Source organism: Armigeres subalbatus, chromosome 1 (genome assembly GCF_024139115.2).
Source record: "Armigeres subalbatus isolate Guangzhou_Male chromosome 1, GZ_Asu_2, whole genome shotgun sequence".
NCBI lineage: Eukaryota > Metazoa > Arthropoda > Insecta > Diptera > Culicidae > Armigeres > Armigeres subalbatus.
The window spans coordinates 49,033,137-49,052,516 of record NC_085139.1 but is presented as its reverse complement, the minus strand read 5'-3'; the positions used below and the strand labels follow the sequence as shown (position 1 = coordinate 49,052,516).

The following is a 19,380-nucleotide window of genomic DNA, read 5'->3' as shown; positions in this document are numbered from 1 at the left end:
CTCGTTGGTGTGCCACAGCTTTGGTAGAAGGTAGCCGCTCGATGCCCGCTTTTCCACACTTTCTGTCCTGTCCAGCAGATTTCTTGCAGCGCTACGACGTCGAAAGTGCGGGGATGTAATTCATCGTAGATTATCCTGTCGCAACCTGCAAAGCCTAGCGACTTGCAGTTCCATGTTCCAAGCTTCCAATCGTGATCCATTATTCGTCGCCTAGGTCGTTGCCGATTATATCGAGTCGTATTATCTTCTATGTCGTTCGTAATGGTTGTTTTTAAAGGCGGCTTATTGGGCCTGCGCAAACCTCCTGTCTCATCGGAGGGCCGTCGTGTCAGGTCTGTTTAGCGTCCAACCTAACATCAGGACTTGGGTTAACAGAGCCCACTGCACTATGGTCCAGGATACAGATTTACGCGGAAAGATGAATTTTACGCCAAAACTATATTTTTTAGAAAAAAATGTTGTTCTACAAAATTGTTCGAAATAGTAAGACCATCATTATCGTTCTACCAAAAAATAGGGTGGCCCATCATATAAAAAAAATAGAAAATATTTTTTTTATTTCTCAGAATATTTACATGTCATGTTCTACAAAGTTGTAGCGCATTTTGCCAAAAAAAAACTTTTTCTGTAGCTCTTGAGTTGGTTGATTTAGAGCAAAATTAATCTACTTTTACCTAATTGGATTAGGGTGTACCTCAAAAAACAGTATTTTTTATCTACTTTTTTTACTTTAGATTTTTCGAAAAAGTCGTCTTGAGGTGACTTTTAGATCTCAAAAAAATGCAACTTTTTATTGGTAAATATGGTCAATATCTTTTTCCGATAAAAAGTTATAATCGTTTTTCTGTCAAAATAACATTTTTTTCATAAGTTGATATCTCCGGTTAGGGCAGACCAAAAAATATATTCATACGGCATCTGAAAGAGGAATTCATATTCTTTATTGTGTCAAAAAATTGGGGATATGTTATTTTTTTAACTCAAGTTTAACCAATTTTACTAAAATCATGTTTTTTTCAAATAAATTGATATAACTCGACAACGGAAGAAGGTTAATTACGATATTTTTATAGAAAAACACGCGTTTTAAAAAGCCCCAAAAGTCTTCAGAAGGTGACATCCGTGAAAAATAAAAAATGAAATGAGCAGATCATAAATATTGTTTTTTAAGGGACACCCTAATCCTGGTTAGTAAACTTACTCTAAACAAGTAAGCTTGAGAGCTACATAAAAAGTTTATATAGCAAAGTTTATTGGAAAAAGCTGCGCTACAACTTTGTAGAACATTTTATGTCAATATTCCGCAAAATTAAAAAATTAAAATTTCACATTTTTATAAAATGGCCCACCCTATTTTTCGGAAACTCTATAATAAGGGCCCAAGTATCCAGAACAACTTTGTAGAACAAACTTTGTTTCCTTAAAGTATGCTTCAGACCGAAAATGCATCTTTCTCGTAAATCTTGCAATACGATGATAATGATAAAACTTATAAAAAGTGTTAAAGCTGTAGATTTTTTAGTTTTCATTTCTCACGAGTGTCATGTTCTAAAGACTTTTGAGGCTTTCCAAAACGCGTGTTTTGCTATAAGAATATCGTCTGTATCTTCTTCCGTTGTCGAGTTATAATAATTTATTTGATAAAACATGATTTTAGTAAAATTGATAAAACTTGAGATAAAAAAATAACATATCCCCAATTTTTTGTCAAAATAAAGAATATTAATTTCTTTTTCAAATGCCGTGTACATATATTTTTTTGGTCTGCCCTAACCGGAGATATTACATTATGAAAAAAAAATGTAATTTTGACAGAAAAACGATTATAACTTTTGATGGGAAAAAGATATTGAGCATATTTACCCATCAAAAGTTGCATTGTTTTGAGCTCTAAAAGTCACTTGAACACGACTTTTTCGAGAAATCTACAACAAAAAAGTAGATCAAAAATACTGTTTTTAAGGTACACCCTAATCCAAGTACCTAGGTAAAATTGCTCTAAATCAGCCAACTTAAGAGCTACAGAATTTTTTTTTAGAGGAATGGATTGGAATAAGCTGCGCTACAACTTTGTACAACATAACATGTCAATATTCCGAGAAATAAAAAAAATATTTTCTAATTTTTTTTTAAATGATGGGCCACCCTATTTTTCGGTAGAACCATAATGATGGCCTTAGTATTTCGAACAATTTTGTAGAATAACAGTTTTTTCTAAAAAATATAGTTTTGAAGTAAAATGCATCTTTCCGCGTAAATCTGTATCCTGGACCATAGTGCACTGTCAAACCCCACCACATCTCGCAGATGGACTGGGGAGGGATCGTGAAGCCCTTGGACATAGTCCCTGCGGCCCGTAAGGAATATCTTGAGTAATTTCCAAACAAGTTTCCTGGTTTACATCCAAATTAGTTTCCAATTAACCTATGTCCTTGTGGAGGATGTAATGTAAACTTCGCTATGGAGATACAAGATATAGCTATTAGAATGTTCACCCCATCAGTCTGACTGCAGCTAGCAATTGTACAAAAAAAAACCTCAAATTCATAAAAAGCATCTATGCCTTGCGGTGTGACATTTATTTTCACAGCTCAAAATTTTTCACGCGGATTCACGCCGCCGCCGAACATTGCCTACGGCGTAACGCCACCGTCGCCGGTGTAAAATGGCTTTACGCTGCCGCCGTTTACGAATACTTCGGCGCACAGGCCTACTTTGATGGTCACCCAGGTCCACCAAAATGGGTCACCACAATCATTTGTTACTTAATCGATAATAAAAAGCTTCGGAGAAACCGTGCTCTTCTATGATGAGTTTCATAAATTGACCACTTCTACGGACGTTCCGGGTCTTCCGGAGGGACACCGGACCATGAAATAACCAGGAATTGTGTTGTTCCATGGAAATGGACTATGGCTGAATTCTATTGGGATCATTGCTACGCAAATTTATGGGCATTTCCAAAATCATCCTTCGAAAGGCAAGAAATCGCGCCAAAAATGGCCTAAAAATCTGTGTTCCTTAAAAATCGATTCCTGAGAAACAGAATGACCAAATTGAAAATCCGTCCATAACGACATCCACGGAATCCATACCTTCAATTTGGTTCCAAAAGATTGAGAATCGGTTCGAATATGAACTTTTGGGAGCGAATTCAAGTTGGGGTCATTTTTGACCCGTTTATGTACAATCATCCAAAAAATTTTGTTTCCAAAAGTTAGGAAAAGTTAGAAAATTTTAAAACCCTATCTCATTTGGTTACAAGGCTGCATCGTTTTTAAATCATCTCTGGGCCAAATAGACCCCAATGCACTAGGAAGGTTAAAGAGAACTTCCTTAAAATATGTTTACGGGTTTTCTGATGAAAATTTCGATTTTTTTCTGATTGAAATTTTGGCTTTAATTTTGAAGAATGCCCGTAAAAATCGAAGAATGGTTTTAAAACATCATTGATATGAAAAAAAAAACGACGATATGACTCCCTACTCTAATAGGTAGGTACCGCCATCGGGGATGACAATGGGTCTGGGGGAATGGGTCAGCGCCCTCACCGGCAGTGTTGGATAACAAAATCGTTCAAAAAAGTCTCTTATTATTTAGTATTCTTGCTATCAAATACATTAAATCTATTCTACAAGCATTCATGTCACCCCCATTTGACCCATTTTTACCCTCGACGACGGTATATTAACTTTCAATAAAAACAATCATCATTTAAACTCGAGACTGATGTGAAATATTCGAAGTTTCAATTTGTATGATAATATATTGGACACGGTGCAGTGTCGTATTTTAACTAACCGGCGCAGTGTAATACAGATATGCAGTTCATGTTGCACATTCTTTCAAAAGACTTCAATGCGTCTCAAGCAAAGAACTTGAAATTGATGGTTCGACGCTTGACACGCATTGAAATCATTTTCGATTCTTTTTTTGTAGTGCATTGGAATATTTGATTTCCCCAAACGCCCCAACGTACCATCAACACCAAACTCACGGGATGCATATTTCCTCACCAAAACATCACCAGCTCATTTCATCAGCTCACCAAAATCTGCATCTCACCTTTCTCGCCGAGGAAAGCCCTTTTTTGCACATCGCTCAGCTTCTCTCGTGCACATCTCACGCGCCACGATACCAACCAAGTGCCAAAAATTGATAAAAACTCCCGATCCCCGGTTGAATCGGTTTCAGTTAGGCCACAGCAGTTCCTCACAACCGACGTGAACCGTCCCGGACCGTGCGCAACGCCATTCCACAGTGAAGCTCTCTTTTCCTTATTCGAGCGCGCGAAATTCTCCCACACCCGTACGAGCAGTGTGCAGTGCATGCCTACCGCGTCTGTTGGCGGTAGCGACGCGTGAGTGTTTTAGCCAGAAGTGTGATCGGAGCAAAAACTTTCACTACTTTCTCAATCGGCGGCGCGAAGGCGAATCCGGCAAACCGAACGGATCCGGCCAGCCAGTAGCAAAAGCGGCATCACCAGCGAATGACCGACCGGTTCAAGCTTGCGTGCATTTCCCCATTCGGCGTAGGATCGGAACGTTCCTTTTCTGAGTGGTTTTGATAGCAGCGGAACAGTAGTTCAGTGTGGTCGGGAAGTCGGTACTCCCCCGAAACGTGAGACGTAGACACACCAAGTGTTTGTGAAATTTTGTGAGTGATTAGTGAAAAAGGTGTACCGATGTGTTTGTGACTGTGAAGGGCACCTACTTATCGTCGGCCACTCAATCGGTGGATAAAGATCGACGGGTTTCGTAGCTCACAGGAGGACGCTGAACCTTGCGGAGCCAAAAGGGCGCACCTATCGCTGGACAGTAAGGTGAATATTGGACGGGGTTATGCCGTTTCGTAGTGAAACGGAATTTATGAATAATTTATTAAGTTAGCAGTGTTTTCTTTTCTGTTTTCGGGGGTTGTGGTGATAACGCGCTGGACGTCAAGCGGGGGCATAGCGGATTTTCGGTTGCGCTTGGTTTTCCGCTGTGTGCTTTTTTTTCTGTTGGGGAGCTTAACTTGTGGCGAAGTGGGATGCCAGGCCGTTCGTGTTTTGGATGTGTATGGCTATTGCTTGACCGATATTTGTTTTGGGAACGGTCACATGGATTTGGATGATTGAGTGTAGGCGCGGGGTGGCGGTGACGAGTGTGAGGATGAGTGAATGATAATCCAACTAATTTTTAGCTTGCGTGACTGTTTGGAGAAAAGAAAGATCGGCCAGGGATGATGATGTCAATGCGACTTTGGGTTGACGGGTGTTATGTGTTGTATTTTACATATTATAAAGAAAGCTTTGTGTGTTTTGTTGTGATCGTTTCGGATCGATGGGCAGGTTTTACTTCGAAATGCACGGAATAACTTTAGGACATTATTTCATGAATGTCGGTGATAAATTATTCAAGCAAAAAAGGGCATAACGGATATCGCGGTTTGCAGTGCAAACCTCCAAGTTCAAAGAACGGAATTATCTTCTACCATGCAAACGGCGTGTGTACCATAAAACATAGCATCGTAATGATGGTGGTTTTCATAACCTACTACTGAGAAATGAGTTATAAAACATCAGTTGATTTTATTACCATATGCGTGAGTTTCAAGCTGAGTTGGTTTCACAAAGCATGATACACGTGAAACATACTGAGATGATAAAGGTCAATATCCTTCTAAATCGTAAGCTTTTGAGCTTCAGATACGTTTTTTTTTACATGTTTTATCTCTAAAGACTCGCTTGTTCTCCGAAGTTTACATTTGTATACTTTTCCTTCTGAATTTGACAGCCTTAGTAAAATCAAAGCAGATTAAGGTGATTATACAATCAAGCCATGTGGTGACGGTTTCTACTCCTATTATGAAAAGTTCAAATCTAGCGTAATAATTTTCGTACAATTCTGAAATTGAAGTCGATTGTTCAGCATAAGTAAGCAGACGATCTACGGACAATACTAAATACTCATCCTACTTGGTTGACATGATGTGTACAAAAATACATTTGAGAGAGTTAGTTCTGAAAATGTATTGCGAGAGATCGGCTGGTACCTGGTGCTGGGAATTTGGTTTCATCAGTACCCGCTAAGCTGCGGTGGACGACGGAGGTCCTTCGTAGCTTAGTAGGGAAAGCACCTGTCATGCGAACCGGGGTCGTGGGATCAAACCCCACCGAAGGGGCGGTTACCCTCCAATACCTTTTCCGAACTAAATCTATCACATGTTGTACATATGCATAATCAAGTTTCAGACATAGTAATTAATTTCCACTCCGGGTGGCTTAATACCCGGCATATAGGCAATTAACTTTGAATGTACTGATCTACGGATGTTTCATCTCCATGGACGTTGTGATTCTCTCAATTCGTGCTCTTGAAAAATCACTAGAAAAAACACGTGGTTTCCAATATGGCCGATTTGGGGCTTCTTTGTTTTACCACCTTAAACTAGGAATAATTATAAAGTTTCAAATATTTTGTAAACAAGACGAACACTGGCACACAATATCGTTAAATATGTTTATTGGATTTGCTAATTGGGATTGGGAAATGCTAATATTTTCATAGTTATTTACTGAAAGCTTTTTATGCATCCTTTTGCCTGAACATTAATCTTGTGAGGATTGCATAAAGGCACAATAGGAGAGAAGAAGGTATTTTTTGGTTAATATTCTGAATCCTACAATAAATGGTGGTAATTGTAATTAAAACAAAGATAGATAAGGTTAAAAGACTATTATTCTTCCATTTACTTCGTCGATAACAAAACACTGAAGAAGTTTCCAAGTAGGAAACGAAATACGTATCTGTTTGTTGGTACATAAAAAGTGAATAGTATCAGGTATCAGGTATCAGAACGTCGGCTCCAGGGGCACGTTCACCTCAATTTGGGAGATTTGTGCCATCGCCTTCACAGCCTTTTTCATCACACACCTGACGGAAAAGGAAGTGAACAAAAGGAAAGGAATGTGGATGGGAGAACAAAGGGAATGTTTGGAAAAGGGCCCTTGAAGAGGGCATACAACGCATTAGCGTACAAGAGCTTATAGCTCCTTACCACAACGGGTTATGAACAACAAAATACTCTGAAGGTTCAGGTTTCTGAAGTCAATTTCACTAAGTAAGTGTTTACCAAATATTTGGAAGCGCAATTGTGCATAGACTGGGCAGTTACATATTAGATGATAAGAAGTTCCATAGTCGGATTCACAACTATCACAAACAGATGATTCAACGCGTTGAATATTTGCCATGTGATAGTTCAGTCGGCAGTGACCTGTCAAGGCCTTGACTAAGACACTGCAATTCTGTTTAGACAGATTAGCTAAATAGCTTGCTACTACCGGAGATGGCTCCCGGATGTACAATTTTGTTTGATGACATGAATCCAGACTACTCCAATGCCATTTGTGCTGAGTGACAGCCCAAGAGTTGATCAAAAGCTTCACCCAACACTTGGATATTGGAATAGCTGGCTCAGGACCAATAAAGTCATGCGATGCTCCATTACGAGCTAACTCATCAGCCAATTCGTTTCCAGCTATGGAAGAATGGCCAGGTACCCATATAAGGTGTAAAGTATTTACTGAATTCAGTTCCTCAATTTGAGTTCGACATGCGATTACTAACTTCGACCTTGAGTTGGCCGAGGCGAGAGCTTTAATAGCTGCTTGGCTATCTGAACAGAAGTATATTACTTTGCCCATAATGCGTTGCTGCAGTGCAGATTGCACTCCACACATGATGGCAAATATTTCCGCTTGAAAGACAGTGCAGTGTGTACCCAGTGAGTGTGACTGTTCCAATCTCAGCTCACGCGAATAGACGCCTGCACCTGCTCTACCTTCGAGGAGGGAGCCGTCAGTGTAACAAACAATGCTGTCCGACATACTTCTCTCCAAATAGCCAGATGTCCACTCATCCCGCGAGGGGAATTGTGTTGAAAATGTCCTATAAGGAAAACTACTAACGTGTGTGATCCCTTGGAGCAAGGACAATTTTGTCCCAATTAACCATAAGCGGTAACAACGAAGTGTGTGTAGAACTGCGGTTTACAGGATTCTCTTCCATAAAACCGAGTACCCATAGTCGGTAAGTACAAGAAAATGCTTCTTGTTTGAGATGTATGTGTAGTGGGGCCACGTCGAAGAGAACTTCGAGAGCAGCCGTGGGAGTTGAAGAGAACGCACCAGTCATTGCCATTAGGCACATCCTTTGAAGATGGCCTAATTTAGACTGAATTGTCCTCACTTCCCCCTTTTGCCACCACACAAGACATCCATAAGCCAAAATTGGTCGTACAACTGTTGTGTAAATCCATTTGATATATTTGGGTTTAAAACCCCAAGTTTTACCAAAGGTTCGTCGGCATTGGCCGAAAGCCATACACGCCTTTTTGATTCTGAACTCAATGTTAGGAGTCCAGGAAAGCTTTGAATCCAAAATTAGACCCACATACTTTACTTGATCAGTTACATTGATTTCAGAACCAAAAAGATGTAATGGACGAATACCATTACGATTACGTTTTTCCGTGAAAAGAACAATAGACGTTTTATTCGGATTGACCGAAAGGCCATATTGGCGACACCAACTTTCAACTACCTGAAGAGCATTTTGCATCAGGTCGAATAAGGTAGTAATGCACAAACCCACTATCAATGTAAGATAGTCGTCGGCAAATCCATAGGTAGGAAAACCGCCATTATTGAGTAACCTCAATAGCGTATCTGCAACGAGATTCCACAAAAGTGGAGATAATACTCCCCTTGAGGGCATCCGCAGACACTTAATTTCCTAATCGCTGCTTGACGTAATGTCGAGTAGAGATGTCGGTTTTAAGCATCTGGTGAATCCATTTGGTAATAATATTAGGTAGCCCATGACAACGTGCGGCTTCCAATATTGCATCGAAAGACACGTTGTCGAAAGCACCTTCAATATCTAAGAAAGCACCCAAGCACGATTGCTTTTGAGCGAATGCTTTCTCGATATCGTACACAACCTTGTGTAGAAGAGTCACGGTGGACTTTCCAGATTGGTAAGCATGTTGATTAACATGAAGAGGCATGTTTGCCAAACAGTCATCACGGATGTGATGATCGATAATACGTTCTAAGCATTTCAGAAGAAATGAGGTCAGACTGATGGGTCTAAAACTCTTTGCTTCTTCATACGAAGCACGTCCTCCTTTTGGGATAAACTTTACAGTGACATCCCGCCAGGATATGGGAATATACCCAGTAGCAAAACTGCATACTAAAAGCTTTTTCAAAACATGTAGGGAGCAAAACTGTTAAGTGCCCATTGAATCGATTCAGTAGTTATGATTCTACGTGCTTGAGCCCAAGACCCATAGCTACATGAAAAGACATCAGGATCATCCGAAGATGTTATATCGACACATCCAGGGAAGTGCGTATCAAATAAGTGCTCTAACGATTCTTCATCAGAAGAAGTGTAGTCGCCATTTGGCTTGCGAATTTCGCCAACTTGGAAATCCTTGGATCTCGCAAGAATTTTATTCAATCGACTGGCTTCACTCAAATTGGAAACATTTGCACAAAGGTTTTTCCAGCCGGATCGTTCAGCAGATCGTAGAGCCTTCTTGTAAGCTTTGCGAGCCAACTTGAAAGAATCCGTCCCTGCTGAATGGCGTCTGTTCCAACTCCTTCTGCACTGCTTCCTAAGCTTAGCCAAATCGGAATTCCAGCATAGGGTTCCTCTCGAGGTTTTTTACAGAACGCAAAGGGCAAGCTTCTTCGAAAGCTTCCACGATGTGCAACGTTGTAGTATCAACTGCATCATCCAAGTCGGTAGGAGTTTCTATTGAAGGTAGATATCCATGAAATTTGGTAGAGAGCAACTCTGTGTAAAGATCCCAGTTTGTTGAACGGGGATTTCTAAAACGCAAGGTCTGCGAAGTAACATTCAAATGATCAAAGTAGATGTAGCGATGGTCAGATATCGATTCCTCATCTGACACATGCCAATTCGTCAATTCGTGACTGATTCTATTGGAGCAAAGGGTTATGTCTAACACTTCTGCTCTATTAGATACCATAAAGGTTGGGCGATTGCCTATGTTAAGTAAACTAAGTTCGGTACTACTTAAGTATTCCATCAAGCTGGAGCCTCTCAGATTGATATCCGAGCTACCCCAGATGATGTGATGAGCATTAGCATCACTGCCGACAATTAGCGGAAGGCCTTTTGAAGTGCAATATATGACAACTCGTTTGAAAGCATCCGTAGGGGATGGTTCATCATGTGGTAGATAAACCGAACAATAGACGTATTTCCTGACGGGGTTCCGCCAGTTGCATCAATTGTGACAGCACATACATCTCTGGTTGTTAGTTCAGAGATAAGTGTAGCAACAATAGCATTGTTAACAAGCACACATGCACGCGGCATTGATCGAGAGTTTGCCATTTCTTTACTGAAAGCAGCAAAAACCGGGTTCACTAGGTTACCTAGGTAGAAGCTACCCTTGCGAAAATAGGGTTCCTGCACCAAAGCCACTTGGGATTTGCCATTTTGCATAAGTCTACAAAGATTAATCGTTGCTGTTCTTTTATGCTGAAGATTGATTTGAGCTATCTTAACTGAAGCCATTGCAAATTAAGATAATGCACTCCACAACTTCAGCATTAATATGAACAGCAACGATGAAACCAAATTGATATCTTATCAAGAAAGTCGAAGACGAAACACAGAGTACAATGTGTATAACGCATAAAGCGAATCCATATAGGTGACAATTTGTTGAAAAACTAAATAAAAACATGCTCATAATCCCACCCTTATTTAATCTCAAGTTGAAATTGAATAAGTGTAGCCGATTATTTCGGAGAAGCAAACAATTTAACTACGCCATAGCTCCGGTTAGCGCAGTAAGGGCTAGATACTGTGAAGGGTGCCCTGGTGCTTCACAGGCTCCGTTAGCGGTTAGGTTCTTTTTAGACCCCCCTAACCATTCATTCGTAGGCACGGTAAGCATAAAGCCGCATCACACCAAGAATTTGGGGTCACCTGTATGGTGGACTTCTACCACCGGAACAGGCAATCCGTAGCGTTATTCTTAGCCAGATAACTGGCTGCCGACACCACACAGCTATCTTGGCTGTTCGGGGAGAGAAGTTGACATTGACTTTACGTCAACTCTCAATGTGGCCGAACAGCCAGCGAAAGAAGACTATTATTCTTCCATTTACTTCGTCGATAACAAAACACTGAAGAAGTTTCCAAGTAGGAAACGAAATACGTATCTGTTTGTTGGTACATAAAAAGTGAATAGTGGAAGTAAATGGAAGAATAATAGTCTTTTAACCTTGTAGCATTTCCCCTACGACGCTCTAAAATAATTAATCATTATAAAGATAGATAGGAAAAATAATTTAACTGTAGCTTCAATGGGGTATGGCGCCGTCTAACGTCACAAACGAGGTTGACACTGCGTCTGCAATCCGAATACTTGATTTCGAGCCATCCAGCGTTGCACGTATTAGTCTAATCAGTTTCGCCAGAAAACCATGTTCGGACATTATCTGCCTCAGCTCATTTCTTTTCACTGAATCGTACGCTGCTTTGAAATCAATGAACAGATGGCGAGTCTGCAAGTTGTACTCCCGGAATTTATCAAGGATCATCCGCTGGCTAAACATCTGATCCGTCGTTGATCGGTTGATAGTATTCGCCGAAAAAGGACTCCTCATGCAATCTCAGTCTGTCAAACAGGATACGCGACCGGATTTTGTAGGCCGAGTTCAGAAGGGGGATCCCTCTGTAATTGGTACACTCTACTCTGTGCCCTTTCTTATAGATTAGCAATGGGAGACCATCCATCCAGCCGGCAGGCAGTTCTTCATCCTCCCATATTTTCTGGATAATGTGGTGGATCGATTGATGCAGCTGCGCACTTCCGTGTTTGAGAAGCTCGACCGGGATCTCGTCCTTCCCAGCAGCTTTACCGTTTTCAGCTTGTTAAGAGCTTTCTTAACCTCGTCCAGCGTCGGAGGTTCCACAGCTTGACCGTCGCCGGCTATGTCCTTCCTGCTCCTTAATACACCTTCATTTTAACCGTTCAGCAAATCTTGTTCCTTCCACCTGGCTGCCACCATAGTCTAGTCTGTCAGAAAATTCCCCTCTCGGTCATTACACATGACGGGCACTGTCGCAGTCTTATGCCGCGCGTCATTGACAGTTGTGTAAAATCTCCGCATATCGTTTCTATCCATGTTCTCCTGCGCTTCAGCTATCACACTCTCTTCGTGTTGCCTTTTTTAGCGGTAAATTTGTTTCTCTTCTGCCCTTGCTACACTGTACCGCTCTCTGTTGGAACGGGTACGAGCCACTAGCATTCGACTCTTAGCAGCATTTTTCTTGTCCGTCACTCGCTGGCACTCCTCATCAAACCAACCATTTTGTTGGCGTCATTGTGCAGTGCCTAATACTCCCTGCGCTGTTGTAGTCAGAGCATCGTGGATATTTTCCCACAATCTGTTGACGTCGTCAGATCCGGTGGCATCTCTTATCCGCTCGTTCAGCTTCTGGTGATACTGTTCAGCAACTCCTTCAACTGACAAGCGAGGGATATTGAAACGCATCGTTCTGTTGTTTCGTGAATTAGTGACGCTGGAAAGTCGCGCCCGAATTTTTTGCCACTACAAGGTAGTGATCCGAGTCAATGTTCGGATCTCTGAAGGACCTTACATCTATTACATTCGAGAAATGTCGTCCGTCGACCAGCACGTGGTCTATCTGTGAGCAAGTGTCTCCACTCGGATGTTGCCAGGTGTATTTGCGGATATTCTTACGTGCGACGCTGATTGCCATCCCTCTAGCAGTAGCAAAGGTCGCAAATCGCAGACCATTATCGTTGGTAGCGGAATGAAGGCTTTCCGTACCAATTACAGGGCGAAAGAAACTTTCTCTTCCGATCTGCGCATTTGCATCCTCGATGACAATCTTTACATCGTGTGTTGGGCACTTTCCGTAGGCCTTATCAAGGCTCTCATAGAACTCATCCCTCACGTCATCAGGCTTGTCGTTCGTTGGGGCATATATGCTGATCAGGCTATAGTTGAAGAATTTGCCCTTCATTCTCAACACGCAAATGCGGTCGCTTATCGGCTTCCACCCGATAACACGCTTCATCTGCTTCACGATCACCATGAAGTCAACTCCTCGTTCTACTCTGTCACCGCCGCTATGGTAGAGGTGGTACTTGAATGAAGTGTTCGCTAGGGGATCCACCGTCCGGAATTCACGTTCTCCAGTTCTAGGCCACCGTTTTACCAGGATTGCTGCAAAGCTCACGCCGACCTTCTGCAGAATGGGTCATCGCTTTCACCGGCAATCTGGAGGTCTTAGAGCAAAATCGTTCAAAAATGTCTCTTATGCATTCAATCCAATCGACAAGCATTCTAAGTGGTTGAAACAGTGACCCATTCTCACCCCCATTTGACCCATTGTCACCCCCGATGGCGGTACCGATAATACCGGTTCTCATTGGTGTTCAGTACCGGTATTTTCGGTACAGAAAATCGCCGGTATTCCCGGTATTTTTGGTACGGGTACTCGGGGGTGACCGACAACGGAACTGAGAAAAATAATAAAATTTTCAATTTTGTTTTGCATAAAATTATAATATGGAGGAAGTGGAAAGTAAAAGATAAAAGTTGACAATTATCAATAAATTACAAATTTGAATTATGTTTTCAATTATAAAATCAAATAGCAACTGGTAATAATGCCCAATTCTGAGTTTAGCGTCGTGCTTCAAGAGTAAGCAAATTTATAAACAAAATTATCGAAGGTTAGTATTTCCCAACAAATTACATGAAAATCAGTAATAAATAAGTACACACTTGTGAAGGACCTAATAATAAACAACCCAGAGGGAAGAAAGCTCTTCAGAATAGTACTCCCGTGTTTCCAACCTATTTTAGACAACGACAATTCAACTCCTGATTAAATGCAGTTGTTTGAGATTGTGAATAGTTGAGAAAATTCAGAAAATAATAAATATGTTACAGGACTGAACCCGTATCCAAATCAAGAGGAAGCTCTTTTTTCGAGTTTATACGTTGAACGAAGAAAGAAAATTCAATTAAAAAACCGACAACGATTAAAATACTCCGGATTTCTTAGTACCGTAGTACCGATACTGTGAAAAAGGCTCGGTAACAGGATCCCTGGCTACAAATCAATTCTAAGGTTCTGAAAGCAGATATCGATGAGTCGAGTTTAAGGTGACTCGGGGAAGCACTACACACCGTGTTATTTTTCCTATCTTTTGTCTCTTTCTAGCATTACCACCTCGTAACTTTGGAGCGGCGTATTTCGGTTTTTAGTTGTTTGATGTAACTGTAAATGTATCAGCATGTAGATGGATAGTAAGCACGCGCCGCTGATACTTTTTCAAAATTATATTTGTTGTAGAAAAACAATTAAGCATTCAATGATGAAAATGATGACGATTTGATGATTGTTTGTGCTTCCCGTATCCCCTTAAAATGAATAGTCTAATCCAGTGGTTCTCAACCTGGGGTACATGTACCCCTGGGGGTACCTTCGCTGGCCCTAGGGGGTACCTCGGACAAAAATGCGTAATGGCGGACGTATTACAATTCCAATCAAAACTCATTGATATAGTTTTGATAATTGTGTATTTTTATTTCAAAAATTTATATTGTACATAATATGCAATGCGATCAATAAATCCCAATTGAATTCTGCCTTCCTCAACCAGCACAATGTATAAAGGGCTGCGGAACAAAAGATCGGACGAGCAAAACGTCGAATGAACAAAATGATTTTTTTTTTCACTAATGCTCGGTTGCTTCGTTGCAAGAGGATTAGAAGCATCCTTCTACGCATCTCGGAAGCCTTCTTCCAAGCAGCTTGAAGGCCCTCTTACAAGAGGCTCGGAAGCCTCCTGGGCACTTCAGAAGCCTCCTTTCAAGTGATTAGGTTGCCTCTTTTCAAGAGGCTCGTAAGCCTTCTTTTAAGAGGCTCGGAAGCCTCCTTTTAAGAGGCAAGAAGCTCAAAAATCCCTTTTAAGAGGCCCAGAAGCCTCCTTTCAAGAGGCTCGGAAGCCTTCCTTTTAAGAAGCTCAAAAGACTTCTTTTCTAGAGGCTCAAAAGCCTCCTTTTTAGAGGCTCAAAAGCCTCCTTTCAAGAGGCTCGGAAGCCTCCTTTCAATATCTTTTCAAGAGGCTCCGAGGCCTCCTTTCAATATCTTTTCAAGAGGCTAGGAAGCCTCTTTTGAAAAGGCTCAGAAGCCAACTTTCAAGAGGCTCAGAAGTCTTCTTTCAAGAGGCTCAAAAGCCTCCTTCCAAAAGGCTCGAAAGCCTTCTTCCGAAAGGCTCGGAAGCCTTCTTCCAAAAGGCTCGGAAGCCTTCTTCCAAAAGGCTCGGAAGCCTTCTTCCAAAAGGCTCGGAAGCCTTCTTCCAAAAGGCTCGGAAGCCTTCTTTCAAAAGGCTAAGAAGCCTTCTTTCAAGAGGCTCGGAAGGCTCCTTTCAAGAGGGTAGGAAGGCACATTTCAATAGACTTAGAATCCTTCTTTCAAGAGGCTCAGAAGTCTACTTTCAAGTTCTTCGGAACCTTCTTTCAAGAGGCTTGGAAGCGTCGTTTTAAGCTGCAATGGAAGCCTCCTTTTTAGTGGCTCAAAAACCGCCTTCAAGAGGTTCAGAAGCCTCTAATGAAGAGGCGCGGAAGTCTACTTCAAAGGGATTCAAAAGCTTAAAGGAGCTTCCCTTCAAAGGACTCGGTATTATTCTTTCAAAAGGATTGGAAGCCTAATTTCGAAAGGGGGTACCTCAAATAATGCAAAAGTTCCAAGGGGTACCTCTCAGGAAAAAGGTTGAGAACCGCTGGTCTAATCAATACGAAGCACAGGCTTTCCGTTATTCCATTAATATCGCAGTAGAAGCACTATAGTTGCAGTAACTTATACTAAATGATAACAAACATTCAATAAATTATTTGCGGGGTTCGCCATAACACGTCAAAATAGTCGATTATTCAATCGGATTGAACTGCGATCCGCCCTATGTCTGTCCCAAACACAGCGTGGTTCGCTCTAAAAAAATTGTAATATCTAACCCATGCTGACATTTAGTAGTTACATTTAAAAATTTGTCATTTTACTTAAAATATGGTGAAGTATGATAATGTAGGCATTGAGAGAAGTTCATTGCTTTATCTGTATAAGGCCATTGTACACCTCGGCTGGTATCAAGTGTCGATTTAAAACGAGTATTGGGCAACAGTCAAACTCCTAAATCTAAATGCTCTCATATCGTACTATCATCGGGGTTTTATTGTTTTGAGCCATATCAATATCACCAGATGAGTGATTTTCTTTTACTTATTCATCTGGTGGGATCCATCTTTATATCATCCGGATTGTCCACATCTCAGGCGTGGCGTGTACTTAGACAGACAAAAATCTCCGAAAACATTATCGGATTGTCATCGGAAAGTACAATGTCAACAATTGCAGATTTTGAAATGATTTTTTTTAAACCACATAGGGTTGAACTCATATGGTCAGAGTTCTGCCAAACTGCACCATGGATTTTATAACTGACTAGTTGACCCGGCAGACGATGTCCTGCATAGTAGGCGAAAATGCGGGTTATGAATTACCCATGCGAAGTTTCCATACGATTCTTAATTATGGTTATTCATGATTTACTCAACCTTACTCGAGATTTTCGAGTAAGGAAATATCATATAAACCCGTCGGAAACGATAACGAATATATTTGCTGAAGGAATGAAGAAAATCCATCCAGCTGTTTTCGAGTTATGCGGAGCTGAATGAAATCTCTCCTCCTTAGTTTGCGCGTAGGAGCATAAAAATTAATTTTGTTTAGCAATGTTGGAGAGTCTACAGCACCATTGAGAATTTTTGCTACGAATATGGCCTGTGCCACACGGCGTCGAACATCTAAAGTATCCAGCCGGCAGTGGTTTTCATAGGGAGTAAAATGTTGGCCATCACGCCAAGGAAGATTGCGCAAAGCAAAGCGCACGTTTTTTTTCTACACAGATTCGATTCTTGAGTTCCAGGTGGTTTGATAAGGACTCCAGACAATGACAGCAAACTCCAGAGCTGATCGTACAAGGGCACAGTAGAGTGAGCGTAGGCAATAGGGGTCACGAAACCCATTGGCAATTTTCATCATAAAGCCAAGTTGTCGGTTTGCCTTAGAAATCTCTTCATCGTAATGTAAACGAAAAGTTAGTGCGTCGTCAAGTATAACTCCTAAATCCGTGATACGCTGCACTCGCTCAAGAACTGTCCCAGGCAGCATGTAGTTATAGATAATAGGGTTTCGTTTTTTTGCTGAACGTTATTATCTGACATTTATGGATACTGAGTGACAAGCAGTTCCGCACGCACCACCCCTCAAAACGGGCTAGAAGCATTTGTAGCTGAATCCAGTCATCAAGACAATTAACAGCAATGTAGATCTTGGCATCATCAGCATACAAAAGCCTCACTCCAGGTGGTAGCACCAGTGTCAGATCGTATAGTGGTCCTAGATTACTCCCTTGTGGTACGCCAGATGGAGCGATGAAAGGATCCGAGAGAGATGATCCACACGTAATGTTCTATCCGTCAGGTAAGATCGAAACCAATCAACGCACGCAGTGGATACGCCTAACCTCGCCAGTTTGCTGAGTAGAATACGATGATCTACACGGTCGAAAGCAGCCTTGAGATCTAAATATACTGTATCCACTTGCCTCCCGGCGTCAAGAGCCTCTATACATGTTGTTGTGAATTCAGTAAAGTTGGTCGCTACCGATCTCTTTGGGAAAAATCCATGCTGTCGTGGCGTTTACTATGATTTCAAAAACTTTCGAACAAGCAGAGAGAGTAGTTATTCCACGATAGTTGTTCACATCGCATTTGTTTCCTTTCTTATGAATTGGGAAAAGAAATGATGATTTCCAGCGCATGGGGAACGTTCTGGTACGAAGAGAGAGATTGAAAAATTTTGCTAAAGGTTTAATAAAAGCACTCGAACACTGGCGCAGTAAAGCAGCGGGTATCCCATCTGGTCCAGCACAGAACGAAAATTTCAGTTTCTGGATCGCTCGGCACACATCTCCATCACTGATGGAAAAGATTTCTAGGTTCAAAACATCACAGGCGGTGTAACGAGTAGCCTCAATGGCATGATAGGGCGGAGATATGAAATCGTTAAAAGCTGTCTTGAACTGTGTAGCAAAGAGTTCGCATTTGCCCGCAGGAGTCTCAGCAGGGACACCATTCAGTTGCATTGAGCTAGGAAGACCATCTTCGTTCCGTTTGGACCTCTCAAATGCTCAGAATTGCTTGGGATTTAATCGTAGATTTCGTTGAGTACGGCTGATGTATCGGAAATACAAAAACTGATTATAGCTTCTGTACGCGCTGCTGGCACTGTTAAACTGTTGCTTGTTATATATGGAACGATGATTGCAGTATCTACGAAGTGCAGAGGAACGACGACGTTTCAGTATTCGTAATCTGTGGTTGGACCACGCAGGCTTTCGTGCAGGTCCTACGATCGGAACATGAATGGCAAATGCACGAGCAATACTATCGGTGAAAAATCCACGGCATCGTCGACGTTATTGAATGAGTTCATGCATAATTGGCGGCATATATGATAACTCCAATGTGAAGAAGAAGAAGAAGAAGAAGATCAAGTATTTGTCCATTTTAGTTAACGATAGAGTTAATCTGTGTAAGTCCATGACAGTTGAATCCGTCCAACAATGCGCAGCTGGCACCTGAGAGGCGAGAACGTTCCAAATCGACCGACGGGTAAGAACTATCAGCCGAAAACCACCGAATCCCAGATTGATTGTAGTCAACGAGCAGCAGGGGCTTGTCGTTAGCTCCAAGAGTAGAAGTAACTGTTTCGATAGATTCTAGATGGCTATGAATATCGTCAAGTTTGCTCATACGATCAGGTGGCAAGTACACAACCCCAATGCTGATAATGTATCCAGACATAATGACTCGAACCCATAACTGTTCAAGAGTGTCACTGACGACAGCAGATTCACGAACCCGACTGAATTTTGACAAAACTGCAATGAGTACACCACCACCACGGGTTTTACGGCTATTCATAGGATTGCGATCAGTTCTGAACACCGAGTAGTGGCACCCAAAAAGCTGAGCGTCGTCAAGCCATGTTTCGGTTAACACATCGACGTCGTAATCTCCTCCATTTTCCGCCAGAAAGAAGTCATCTATTTTGGTGCGAAGTCCGCAAACATTCTGATAAGAGATGCTCAAACTCCCGTTGGCGTTACTGATGTGAGAATGCTTAGTACTGGGATGTTGGGGTGCATCAGTTGCAGTAGGAACTGCGTCGAGATTTG

General features: G+C 41.6%; 1 protein-coding gene across 3 annotated transcripts in view; it reads left to right on the top strand.

Moving 5' to 3' along the window:
* The first annotated feature begins 4,192 nt into the window (after nucleotides 1-4,192).
* The window catches only part of LOC134225295 (uncharacterized), a 196,553-nt gene continuing 181,365 nt past the window's right edge, over nucleotides 4,193-19,380 (top strand). For all 3 annotated transcript variants that reach the window (XM_062705267.1, XM_062705260.1, XM_062705253.1), the window contains exon 1: nucleotides 4,193-4,822. The gene's annotated coding sequence lies outside the window, so the exon portion shown is untranslated. The remainder of the gene's footprint in view (nucleotides 4,823-19,380) is intronic.